Here is a 14,372-nt window from a genome sequence, read left to right on the forward strand (position 1 = left end):
TGAACAAGCAGAGCAGAACATAGCAGAAGGTGCAGGCAGACAGGACAGGGCTCTGTTCACATGGAACAGACTGGAAAATACAGGAAGATGGTTAGAACACAGGAGGTAGATACGGAGGCAGGGAAAGGGGACAAGCAGAACCAGATACACACAAGGTACTTACAATGAAGTAGCGAGTGGACACAAAACTCACAAACAGAAGTACAGAGACAATGAGTTGGAGTTAGGTGCAGGTTCAGACACTGCAGGAAAAGGGACGGTTTGGACATAGAGACGAACAGGTAATGGGCTAGGACACTGTTCAGACAGGAACTGAACCAGGAACAAGATACAGGAACAAGCCTGGGAACTCAGCCACCAGGGTGGCGGAAACAGACTAGAAGTCAGAGATACAGGTAGCGGCCCTGGGTACTCAGCCCCCAGGGTGGCGGAAACAGACTAGAAGTCAGAGATACAGGTAGCGGCCCTGGGTACTCAGCCACCAGGGTGGCGGAAACAGATTAGAGTCAGGATAGGACCTGGCAACTCACAGTTGCACAGAATACACTGTAAGAAAGTGTTGCTCAGGCCCCTCCTACTGGGTGGAGGGGGTTTAAGTATCCAGTGACTCACAGCAATAGGCTGGGGACGCATTAGGACTGCTCACACTGTAGCTTTAAGATTCAGGAAGCAACAGCACCGCCGCCCTAAGCCAGCAGACAAGAGACATACAAACAGCAGGTACTGGAGCAAAGTGTGCAGCCTGGCCTGATAGGTAAGTTTGCGGTCTTGCATGGTGGGAGATGGTAAGCCATGCAAGCACGCCACCAGGGATGTTACAAAAGGGTTTTTCCATAATAAGACATCACTAGTGACAAATTGCATGGCTTTTACCGGCACATTCGATTTACAGTGAATTTATTCTCAGAAAATTCAATTTCCTTTATTAAGCTGTTGGATTCTGGGGTGTGGAAAGACTCCCAAAGCATACTAAGGGTAAGGTGTAGAAAAAAAGACCAAAAGAACTGATACTCATCTCACGTCTCACCTTTTCTGCTCTCTGTCCCCCACAAGGTCCTTGGCCCTGCTCTTTACTGCCGGTGTGTGCTGATGGAACCCGGTCATCTTCCCACTAATCCAGGACTTCCGGTTGTGACTAGGCATGGGATGTCCCTTCGCATGCAAAGAAATATCCCGAGCCAGGGCCAGACTATGACAAAAAAGTAGCCCTGCGACACAAACCACACCAGCCCACATACTATAACAACCATCAGCCCTGATAAGGGAATTCTGCTTTTACGTTATCGTGCCCCTCATTACTCTCTTAAAGCGAACCTGTCAGCAGGATTCAGCCCTATAAATTAAAGGCATGGCTCTAATGGCGCTGTGATCCTGATTAATCTGATACTTGATGTGAAAGGATCTGATCAGTGGTTGTTTAATACTCACCTTATGAAGGTTTCTCAGAAAATGACGTCTTCTGTGCTTCGGGGTGGGACATGGCGGCAGGGTTTAAATGGCGCTGGAGGCGGCGCATGTGCAGATCGAGATCTTGGCTCTGAACTAAACCGAGATGTCGATCTGCGCATGCGCTGCCTCCATTTTATTGATGTCCTGCGCTGAATTTTAAAAAAATGCTGTGATCTGACTGAGTGCAAGAAAAAATAGCAGCATGCTGCAATCTGACTCTGGGTGCGAAAAATAAATAGTATGCCACAGTATAGAGCCACAGTACACCTTCAATATTTATGGATACATTACAATTCTGTGACTTCACATGGTTGACAAATGATTGTTTTACAGTCAGGTGATCCTACCCAAACGTAATAGCGATAATTACACCCAGTACACAGGACAAGAGGAGTGGTACTGGGCAGTGTATATATATATATATATATACAGTACAGACCAAAAGTTTGGACACACCTTCTCATTTAAAGATTTTTCTATATTTTCATGACTATGAAAATTGTACATTCACACTGAAGGCATCAAAACTATGAATTAACACATGTGGAATTATATACTTACCAAAAAGTGTGAAACAATTGAAAATATGTCTTATATTCTAGTTTCTTCAAAGTAGCCACCTTTTGCTTTGATGACTGCTTTGCACACTCTTGGCAGTCTCTTGATGAGCTTCAAGAGGTAGTCACTGGAAATGGTCTTCCAACAATCTTGAAGGAGTTCCCAGAGATGCTTAGCACTTGTTGGCCCTTTTGCCTTCACTCTGCAGTCCAGCTCACCCCAAACCATCTCGATTGGGTTCAGGTCTGGTGACTGTGGAGGCCAGGTCATCTGGCGTAGCACCCCATCACTCTCCTTCTTGGTCAGATAGCCCTTACACAGCCTGGAGGTGTGTTTGAGGTCATTGTCCTGTTGAAAAATAAATAATGGTCCAACTAAACGCAAACCGGATAGAATAGCATGCCGCTGCAAGATGCTGTGGTAGCCATACTGGTTCAGTATGCCTTCAATTTTTAATAAATCCCCAACAGTGTCACCAGCAAAACACCCCCATACCATCACACCTCCTCCTCCATGCTTCACGGTGGGAGCCAGGCATTCCATCCAGAGTCCATCCGTTCACCTTTTCTGCGTCACACAAAGACATGGTGGTTGGAACCAAAGATCTCAAATTTGGACTTATGAGACCTAAGCACAGATTTTCACTGGTCTAATGTCCATTCCTTGTGTTCTTTAGCCCAAACAAGTCACTTCTGCTTGTTGCCTGTCCTTAGCAGTGGTTTCCTAGCAGCTATTTTACCATGAAGGCCTGCTGCACAAAGTCTCCTCTTAACAGTTGTTGTAGAGATGTGTCTGCTGCTAGAACTCTGTGTGGCATTGACCAGGTCTCTAATCTGAACTGCTGTTAACCTGCGATTTCTGAGGCTAGTGAGTCAGATAAACTTATTGTCAGAAGCAGAGGTGACTCTTGGTCTTCCTTTCCTGGGGCGGTCCTCATGTGAGCCTGCTTCTTTGTAGCGCTTGATGGTTTTTGCAACTGCACTTGGGGACACTTTTAAAGTTTGCCCAATTTTTCGGACTGACTGACCTTCATTTCTTAAAGTAATGATGGCCACTCGTTTTTCTTTACTTAGCTGCTTTTTTCTTGCCATAATACAAATTCTAATAGTCTATTCAGTAGGACTATCAGCCAGTCCATCAGACTTCTGCACCACACAACTAATGGTCCCAACCCCATTTATAAGGCAAGAAATCCCACTTATTAAACCTGACAGGGCACACCTGTGATGTGAAAACCATTTGTGGTGACTACCTCTTGAAGCTCATCAAGAGAATGCCAAGTGTGTGCAAAGCAGTCATCAAAGCAAAAGGTGGCTACTTTAAAGAACCTAGAATATAATACATATTTTCAGTTGTTTCGCACTTTTTTGTTAAGTATATAATTCCACATGTGTTAACCGGTTCAGGACCGCCCACTGTACATAAACCTCGGCGCTGCATGGGCTCTGTGCAGCGCCGACGTTTTAAAACGGTGGGTGGTCCCGCAGCGCTCAGGACCCCCAGGGTCCTGAAAGCGTTGTGGTTCCAATGCAGAGCGATAGCTCTGACATGTGAAATCATGGGGACCTGATTGAATCAGGTTCCCATGATGTTAACCCGTTCCTGTCTTCTAGATGCCGCGATTAGAGATGAGCGGTGTTCGACTAGAACTGTTGGCCAATCTCAAATTCAAGCTGTTTTGGGCGGTGTTCGAGCCGTTCGGCGAACACGAATGATTTGAAAAAAATTCGAGGTTATGTTCGATAACTGTTCGTGCACCAAAATCATAACTGGATTTTTTCTCAGTAATGCTGAAAATTAATGTTAATACGCAGTTTGAGTGTACAGCGGGGCAGGGGGAGGGGCAGGGGATGGATCTCTGCAGAAATAATGAAGATCTCCATTTATTTTTCTCTTTCCCGCTTTTACAGTGGGGAGGTGCAATCTGTCAGCACACACGGAGCAAACTGCTTTTTTTCACACAAGCAAGGGCATGTATCATTGGCAGTGTATGTCACATGTCCTTGCCCTATAAGACCCAGCCATTTTCCCCGTCACCACCATTTTCTCACTGCTGCAGCTGCGTGTTAGACGGCACCGCTGTTGCTGTGTGATCTACACTTTGTTAATTTGAAGCCAATTTTCGTACAAATCTACAGATAGCTTGGGAGTAGGGAATAGTTGTGATTGCAGTGAATCCACCTACATCAATGAAATTAACCGATCGCTGGCAGACACCTCTACATACCAACGGATCACCAATGATCCCACATTCACTATCCATGCCAAAATCCAAGAGGTTCTCACAAAACACCTACAATTACACACAATAGACTCCAAGACGGTTGCGTTCCTGACTAATCAATATCCTATCACACCAGTGTTTTACATATTGCCAAAAATTCATAAATTCATAAATCTCTGACAGATCCACCCGGCCGACCAATTGTGGCTTCGACTGACTCCATTCTTTCGCCTCTGACCATCTATCTTGAAAAAATCCTGACCCCGTTAGTCAAAAAGACATGAGCCTTCCTACTGGACACAAGCGAATTCCTGACTATTATTAAACAACTACCTACTATCCCGCAAGACAGCTTGTCATATTGGATGTCAGCAGCCTAAATACCTCCATTACCCATGACAAGGGCATTGAAGCCTCGTCACATTTCCTTACCCAGCCCGACCTATCCCCCTCCTCAGTTAAATTTTGCCTGGAACTACTCTCCCTTGTACTCCGTGAAAACTTTTTTTTGTTCAGGGACGAATTTTTTGTACAGCAACAAGGGACTGCGATGGGTACAAACGTTGCATCGGCAAACGCCTACATGCATAAATTTGAGGAAGACTTTGTCTATCCCAATGAGCTCTTCATTAGACACTGTACAACCTACCATCGCTACATAGATGATGTTTTCCTCATTTGGCAGGGACCGCTAGAAACTCTCACCTCATTTGTAACCACACTCAATTCCATCAGACAAGAGCTGCAATTTACCCTCAACTATAACTCTAAGCAAATTCCTTTCCTAGACACATTAGTCATCCGAGAAAATGATGGTACACTTACAACGGACCTCTTTTCTAAACCTACTGACTGCAACAGTTTACTACACTATTCTAGTTGCCACTCTAATTCCACCAAGAATAGCCTCCCGCGTTCCCAATTCCACAGGGTTAAGCGGATCGTCTCCAACCATTACCTGATCCCTCAACGCCTAGAAGAGATGTCACAAAAATTTCGAGAGAGGCATTACCCCAGCCAAATTCTATCTAGTGAAAAATCTAGAGCACTGGAACATGACACGTCACAACTTTCCACTGCATTTATCATACTATTGTTCTGATATCCTATTTATCTTGTTTCTTCTTACAGTAGCGACTTAATGAATAAGGTCGAATAAACTGGCCGAAACGTCTACTACTGTCGCTCTTGAAAACTGGGTATAATAAAATCTGTTTACTTTGACTGTAATAAACGAACTTTGCATCGATATCTTCTATGTGTGCGATGAATTAATCTCTTAACCTGAACAAAAGTTCACATACCCTGGTGATTTTGGTCCCTTCAACATGCACAAAATTTGACACAAATGGGTTTGAATGGCCACTAAAGGTAACATCCTCACCTGTGACCTGTTTGCTTGTAATCAGTGTGTGTGCATAAAAGCTGAGTGAGTTTCTGGGATCCAGACAGGCTCTTGCAACTTTCATCCAGCCACAGTAGTTTCTTGATTGTGAGTCATAGGGAAAACAAAACAATTGTCAACGGATCTACGGGAAAAGATCGTGAAACTGTATAACACAGGAAAGGGATTCAAAAAGATATCCAAGGAATTGATAATGCCAGTCAGCAGCGTTCAAATTGTGATTAACAAATGGAAAATCAGGGGCTCTGTAAAAATCAAACCACGATCGGGTAGACCAACGAAAATTTTGGTCACAACTGCCAGGAAAGTTGTTCAGGATGCAAAGAAAAACCCACAAATAACATCAGCTGATATTCAGGACACTCTGAAAACTAGTGGTGTGGCTGTTTCAAGATTCACAATAAGGAGGCACTTGAAGAAAAATGGGCTGAAAGGTCGAGTTGCCAGAAGAAAGCCATTACTGCGCAAATGCCACAAAGTATCTCGCCTACAATACGTCAAACAGCACAGATACAAGCCTCAAAACTTCTGCAACAAGGTAATTTGGAGTGATGAGACCAAAATTGATCTTTTTGGCCACAACCATAAACGTTACATTTGGAGAGAGGTCTACAAGGCCTATGATGAAAGGCACACCATTCTTACTGTAACACATGGAGGTGGATCGCTGATGATTTGGGGATGTGTGAGCTACAAAGGCACAGGAAACTTGGTAAGAGTTGAAGGAAAGATTAATGCAACATGTTATCAGCAAATACTGGAGGCAAATTTGCAGTCATCAGCCCGGAAGCTGCGCATGGGATGTACTTGGATGTTCCAACATGACAACAATACACAACACAAGGCCAAGTCGACCTGTCATTGGCTACAGCAGAACAAAGTGAAGGTTCCGGAGTGGCCAGCTCAGTCTCCTGACCTCAATATCATTGAGCCACTCTGGGGAGATCTCAAGCACGCAGTTCATGCTAGACAGCCCAAGAATTTACAGGAACTAGAGGCTTTTTGCCAAGAAGAATGGGGAGCTTTACCATCTGAGAAAATAAAGAACCTTATCCACAACTACCACAAAAGACTTCAAGCTGTCATTGATGTTAGAGGGGGCAATACACCGTATTAAGAACTGGGTATGTGAACTTTTGATCCGGGTCATTTGGATGTTTTTGGTAGCACAGTAGTTTGACAACAAATGGCTTCACCCAACCAATAATCATGTGTGGAGAAAAAGTTTTTTTGTTATCATTCATATTCTCTGTAACAAGGCCAAAAAAGTGAAAATTCTGCCGGGGTAAGTAAACTTTTGAGCACAACTGTATATAATATATTAATAAATGTTGAAATTATTCTTTCAGCCAATGTTTGGTAATTATTATTTTATTTTAATTATAGATATTGGCCAAGATTCATAATTTGTATTTTTTAATCACTTTCCTTTTTGGTCTTGTGGTATTTGTTGCTGTTTTAGGTGCCAATCCACATTCTTCAAAATGGCGCACACAATTCAAGAATTTGATGCAAAGTCAAAAATAGTCTTTTTTCTGCCTTGCAACTTTTTGGTTCCAAAAATCACACGTTTTGCAAACTGGCCCAAAGACTGAGCCAAAAAACTGGCATACTCAATACACCAAAGGGGACTGGAATGAAGATTGCGTCACATTTGCAACTTTTTAAAAAAATCACAATTGATGAATCAGGTGAAAACATCTGGAATCACTAAACTCTGCCCACAAAGTGAAAAAAAGTTGATGAGCTCATATAAAATAGACTCCAAAAAAGGCGCAAATAGAGCAATGAATTGGGTACAAACACAAAAGGTGCAAAAACACACAAAATCAGATAAGAACCAGACGCAAAGGCAATGGTGAATCAAGGCCATAATGTTATCTCTGTTTTTTATAGGGTTGCTATACAGTAGCTGTTTTCTGTGCATCCCACTTCCCAAAAAGTGGAATAAAAAATAGTTATAAAGTCTTGTGTACTCCCAAATAATACCAATGTAAAGTGCAGGCTATGCCGAAAAAAACAGCTATGTTAATAATAACAACAAAAAAGTAATGATTCTTGTAAAACAGCAACACACACACAAAAAAAAATAATTTTGTGTTTTTGTTTTCTAGTATGCTAAAGTAGCCAAACATAAAAATCATATAAATCTGGTTTTGCCATAATCATAAAGACCCAGAGAATAAAGTTAACATATTATGTAAGTTCCATAAAACCCTCAAAACAATAGTAAACTTGCTATTTTTTTCAGTCCAACCCCAAAAAAATGAATAAACATTATCCAATACAATACATTGCTGGCCAAAAGTATTGGCACCTCTGCAATTCTAACAGATAATACTCAGTTTCTTCCTGAAAATGATTGCAATCACAAATTCTTTGGTATTATTCTCTTCATTTAATTTGCTTGCAAGGAAAAAACACAGAAGAGAATGAAGCAAAAATCAAATCATTGATCATTTCACACAAAACTCCAAAAAAGGGCCGGACAAAAGTATTGGCACCCTCAGCCTAATACTTGGTTGCACAACCTTTAGCCAAAATAACTGCGAACAACCGCTTCTGGTAACCATCAATGAGTTTCTTACAATGCTCTGCTGGAATTGTAGACCATTCTTCTTTGGCAAACTGCTCCAAGTCCCTGATATTTGAAGGGTGGCTTCTCCAAACTGCCATTTTGAGATCTCTCCACAGGTGTTCTATGGCAGGGTTCCCCAACTCCAGTCCTCAAGGCCCACCAACAGGTCATGTTTTCAGGATTTCCTTAGTATTGCACAGGTGATAATTCCATCATCAGCACAGGCATTAGTTACATCACCTGTGCAATACTAAGGAAATCCTGAAAACATGACCTGTTGGTGGGCCTTGAGGACTGGAGTTGGGGAACCCTGTTCTATGGGATTTAGGTCTGGACTCATTGCTGGCCACCTTAGAAGTCTCCAGTGCTTTCTCTCAAACCATTTTATAGTGCTTTTGGAAGTGTGTTTTGGGTCATTGTCCTGCTGGAAGACCCATGACCTCTGAGGGAGACCCAGCTTTCTCACACTGGGCCCTACATTATGCTGCAAAATTTGTTGGTAGTCTTCAGACTTCATAATGCCATGCACACGGTCAAGCAGTCCAGCGCCAGAGGCAGCAAAGCAACCCTAAAACATCAGGGAACCTCCGCCATGTTTGACTGTAGGGACCGTGTTCTTTTCTTTGAATGCCTCTTTTTTTTTCCTGTACACTCTATGTTGATGCTTTTTCCCAAAAAGCTCTACTTTTGTCTCATCTGACCAGAGAACATTCTTCCAAAACGTTTTAGGCTTTCTCAGGTAAGTTTTGGCAAACTCCAGCCTGGCTTTTTTATGTCTCGGGGTAAGAAGTGGGGTCTTCCTGAGTATCCTACCATACAGTCTCTTTTCATACAGACGTTGACGAATAGTACAGGTTCACACAGTTGTACCCTCGGACTGCAGGGTAGCTTGAACTTGTTTGTATGTTATTCGAGGTTCTTTATCCACCATCCGCACAATCTTGCGTTGAAATCTCTCGTCAATTTTTCTTTTCCGTCCACATCTAGGGAGGTTAGCCACAGTGTCATGGGCTTTATACTTCTTGATGACACTGCGCACGGAAGACACAGGAACATTCAGGTCTTTGGAGATGGACTTGTAGCCTTGAGATTGCTCATGCTTCCTCACAATTTGGTTTCTCACGTCCTCAGACAGTTCTTTGGTCTTCTTTCTTTTCTCCATGCTCAATGTGGTACACACAAGGACACAGAACAGAGGTGGAGTCAACTTTAATCCATTTTAACTGGCTGCAAGTGTGATCTAGTTATTGCCAACACCTGTTACGTGCCACAGGTAAGTTACAGGTGCTGTTAATTACACGAATTAGAGAAGCATCACATGATTTTTCAAAGGGTGCCAATACTTTTGTCCACCCCCTTTTTTAGGTTTGGTGTGGAATTATATCCAATTTGGCTTTAGGACAATTCTTTTTGTGTTTTTTTCATTGAAGACAAATTAAATGAAGAGAATAATACCAAAGAATTTGTGATTGCAATCATTTTCAGGAAGAAACTGAGTATTATCTGACAGAATTGCAGGGGTGCCAATACTTTTGGCCAGCACTGTATGTGCACTCTAAAATGGTGCAATTAAAAATACATTTCATGCAAAATTAAAGATAGACCTTCAAACAGCTATAGTGAGAGAAGATTACAAAAGTCACAGCTTTTACACTGTGGAGAAGAAAGAACAAAGTGAAAATTGCTGCTCTCTTACAACCTATGCTGCTTATTTATTGGGTTAAAGGGGTCATTCAGGTTAGGAAAAAGACTTGCTTTTCTTCCAGAAAAAAGGGTTGCAGCCCATGAGCTGTGCCTGGTATTTCAGCTCAGCCACATTCAAGATTATTTCAGAGCCATTTTGTTCTGTACATTAATACCCTCTATATCACCTCCGTAGAGTTTGATCCTGGCAGAGCTTTTGTCCATTGAGCAGTGAAGCTTGTAGTGCACGCAGTGACATTTTTAAAGGGGTTTTCTACTGTTATGATGTACCTATCCTTAGAATAAGTCATTAATATCAGATTTGTGGGGGTCCAATCAGCTGTTAGTATCGTCGCCAAAAGCCGGATGTAAACAGAGTATGGAGCAAACAAGGTTTAGTGGTCACTTCTGGTATTGCAGGACAACTCCTATTCAGACGAATTGGTCATCAACATGTTATGCCTCAGAATTCAATCCGGCAGTCTTGTGTTTGTCTGCCAGCTTCTCTATCTGCTGAGCCACAGGAGACCCTGACGCTGTCCGGGTGCTGACTACCCTTTGCCTTTTGTCACTCCTTTCTTACAGCAGGTGTTTTCCATTTGCTATTTGGCCTATCCTATCACTCTGCAGGGGCTTCTATTTAAAACTCACTGCTGCCTCTGTTACCTGCTGGTGATAGCCTACAAATACCCAGTTTGGTGTTGAAAGAGTCGTACTTATTTGTAGCTTTCTGTCGGTGTTATCTCTAGGAATTATCTGTGTGGTTTTGATATTGTGTGTATTTGCTTATCCTCTTCCATATGGTTGGTCCCTCCTCCTTTTCCCTTGATTTCCCCTTTGTTGTTTCAGGAGCGTATTTGTATGATTGCAGTTACCTTTCATCCCAGTCTGTTTCCCCTGTCTGTATGGTTTGTGCTATCTCATTCATGTCAGTCCCATGTCTCCTTGGGTAGGAGAGGGAATAGTTCAATGTGCATTAAGGAGGTCAGTAAGGCATGTAGCCCCGGCATCCTCACCATCAGAGGTAATCTGGGGGGCAGGGATAGCTAGGGCACCTCCTAGCTTTAGGTATAGAGAAGGAGCCCATTGCCCCAGGAAATACAGTTACAGTATCGTGACACAACATTGAAGAAGTAGCAAAACGTTTTAGCACTAAGTAGTCACAATTATACCTTGGTCTTGAATGCGAAGTCTGCGTGGACAAGGAAGGGGCTTCCAGATGCCAGCTGAAGAACTCGCCTCTCCACCATGACATCTAGCCTATCACCGGCGGCTAGCAGGGCTCGTTTGCTGATGATCTTAACAGCAAATTCTTGGCGGGTTAAAGTATCTTCCGCCATCAGGACCTTTCCAAAGTTTCCGACGCCGAGCATATGGTGGAATAATAATCTCTCCTTGATGGAATGAGAGATTGTGCTGGAGCTGGATGGCCAAACACCACTGCATCCCATCACATAAGAAAAATAGGAAATAATACAATAAGTCTAACATTTACAGAACATTATTCAGACTGAGGAAATCTTCTGTTCTAAGTAAATCTTGTACTTCATTTTATAACTTGTGTTAATGGATTTTATTAATAAGCAACTTAGAATTCATGTAATCAATCTGACATGGTTTTGTTTGTTAAAAAGGAGAAGTCAGAAAATGATGATATTTCCATTATACACTTGGTTGTGATGAGGTTGAACAATATGAACATTTAAAGGTGTTACGCTCGCGCCAGGACAGACTGGCGTGAGCTTGATTAGTGATCCCACTGGACCATGAACCGAGGAGTGCCTGGAGGGGCGTAACTAAGTATCGACTCAGTCCGACCAAGGTCACACGGCGGCTCAGTCGACTCCGTGAACCAGGGAGGAACCGAGCAGAGGGATCAGGTGCTACTCCAGGTCAGACCGCAGTCACAGTTGTTGACCCACACCGGGGAATGCAGGAACAGGCAGGTTAGGCTGGCATACAGACAGGCGGGTACTGGCTGGTTTGGCTGGTATGAAGACAGGTGGGTATTGGCAGGCACGGCTGGTATGCAGACAGGTGGGCACTGGCAGGCACAGCTGGCATGCAGACAGGTGGGCACTGGCAGGCACGGCTGGTATGCAGACAGGCGGGTACTGGCAGGTAGGAACGCAGGCAGGATAGGGACCAGTACAGACTTGGACACAGGAACGGAGCCGCAGGTGCGGTGGACAGCAGAGCAGAGCGAAACCGCAGATGCGGTGAACAAGCACAGCGAAACCGCCAATGCGGTGAACAAGCAGAGCAGAACCGCCAGAGCGGTGAACAAAAAGAGTAGGGCGAAACCGCAGATGCGGTGGACAAGCAGAGCGGAGCAAAACCGCAGGTGTGGTGAACAAGCAGAGTGGAGCAAAACCGCAGGTGCGGTGAACCAGCAGAGTGGAGCGGAACCGCAGGTGCGGTGAACAAGCGGAGCAGAGTGGAACTGCAAGTGCGGTGAACAAGCAGAGTAGAGCGGAACCGCAGGTGCGGTGAACAAGCAGAGCAGAGCGGAACCGCAGGTGCGGTGAACAAGCAGAGCAGAGTGGAACTGCAGGTGCGGTGAACTAGCAGAGCGGAACCGCAGGTGCTGTGAACAAGCAGAGCAGAGCGGAACCGCAGGTGTGGTGAACAGGCAGAGCAGAGCGGAACTGCAGGTGCGGTGAACAAGCAGAGCAGAACATAGCAGAAGGTGCAGGCAGACAGGACAGGGCTCTGTTCACATGGAACAGACTGGAAAATACAGGAAGATGGTTAGAACACAGGAGGTAGATACGGAGGCAGGGAAAGGGGACAAGCAGAACCAGATACACACAAGGTACTTACAATGAAGTAGCGAGTGGACACAAAACTCACAAACAGAAGTACAGAGACAATGAGTTGGAGTTAGGTGCAGGTTCAGACACTGCAGGAAAAGGGACGGTTCGGACATAGAGACGAACAGGTAATGGGCTAGGACACTGTTCAGACAGGAACTGAACCAGGAACAAGATACAGGAACAAGCCTGGGAACTCAGCCACCAGGGTGGCGGAAACAGACTAGAAGTCAGAGATACAGGTAGCGGCCCTGGGTACTCAGCCCCCAGGGTGGCGGAAACAGACTAGAAGTCAGAGATACAGGTAGCGGCCCTGGGTACTCAGCCACCAGGGTGGCGGAAACAGACTAGAGTCAGGATAGGACCTGGCAACTCACAGTTGCACAGAATACACTGTAAGAAAGTGTTGCTCAGGCCCCTCCTACTGGGTGGAGGGGGTTTAAGTATCCAGTGACTCACAGCAATAGGCTGGGGACGCATTAGGACTGCTCACACTGTAGCTTTAAGATTCAGGAAGCAACAGCACCGCCGCCCTAAGCCAGCAGACAAGAGACATACAAACAGCAGGTACTGGAGCAAAGTGTGCAGACTGGCCTGATAGGTAAGATTGCGGTCTTGCATGGTGGGAGATGGTAAGCCATGCAAGCACGCCACCAGGGATGTTACAAAAGGGTTTTTCCATAATAAGACATCACTAGTGACAAATTGCATGGCTTTTACCGGCACATTAGATTTACAGTGAATTTATTCTCAGAAAATTCAATTTCCTTTATTAAGCTGTTGGATTCTGGGGTGTGGAAAGACTCCCAAAGCATACTAAGGGTAAGGTGTAGAAAAAAAGACCAAAAGAACTGATACTCATCTCACGTCTCACCTTTTCTGCTCTCTGTCCCCCACAAGGTCCTTGGCCCTGCTCTTTACTGCCGGTGTGTGCTGATGGAACCCGGTCATCTTCCCACTAATCCAGGACTTCCGGTTGTGACTAGGCATGGGATGTCCCTGTGCATGCAAAGGAATATCCCGGGCCAGGGCCAGACTATGACAAAAAAGTAGCCCTGCGACACAAACCACACCAGCCCACATACTATAACAACCATCAGCCCTGATAAGGGAATTCTGCTTTTACGTTATCGTGCCCCTCATTACTCTCTTAAAGCGAACCTGTCAGCAGGATTCAGCCCTATAAATTAAAGGCATGGCTCTAATGGCGCTGTGATCCTGATTAATCTGATACTTGATGTGAAAGGATCTGATCAGTGGTTGTTTAATACTCACCTTATGAAGGTTTCTCAGAAAATGACGTCTTCTGTGCTTCGGGGTGGGACATGGCGGCAGGGTTTAAATGGCGCCAGAGGCGGCGCATGTGCAGATCGAGATCTTGGCTCTGAACTAAACCGAGATGTCGATCTGCGCATGCGCTGCCTCCATTTTATTGATGTCCTGCGCTGAATTTTAAAAAAATGCTGTGATCTGACTGAGTGCAAGAAAAAATAGCAGCATGCTGCGATCTGACTCTGGGTGCGAAAAAAAAATAGTATGCCACAGTATAGAACCACAGTACACCTTCAATATTTATGGATACATTACAATTCTGTGACTTCACATGGTTGACAAATGATTGTTTTACAGTCAGGTGATCCTACCCAAACGTAATAGCGATAA

This window comes from Phyllobates terribilis, unplaced genomic scaffold (genome assembly GCF_046119375.1).
Source record: "Phyllobates terribilis strain yellow unplaced genomic scaffold, ASM4611937v1 Scaffold_1__5_contigs__length_1240528914, whole genome shotgun sequence".
Taxonomy (NCBI): domain Eukaryota; kingdom Metazoa; phylum Chordata; class Amphibia; order Anura; family Dendrobatidae; genus Phyllobates; species Phyllobates terribilis.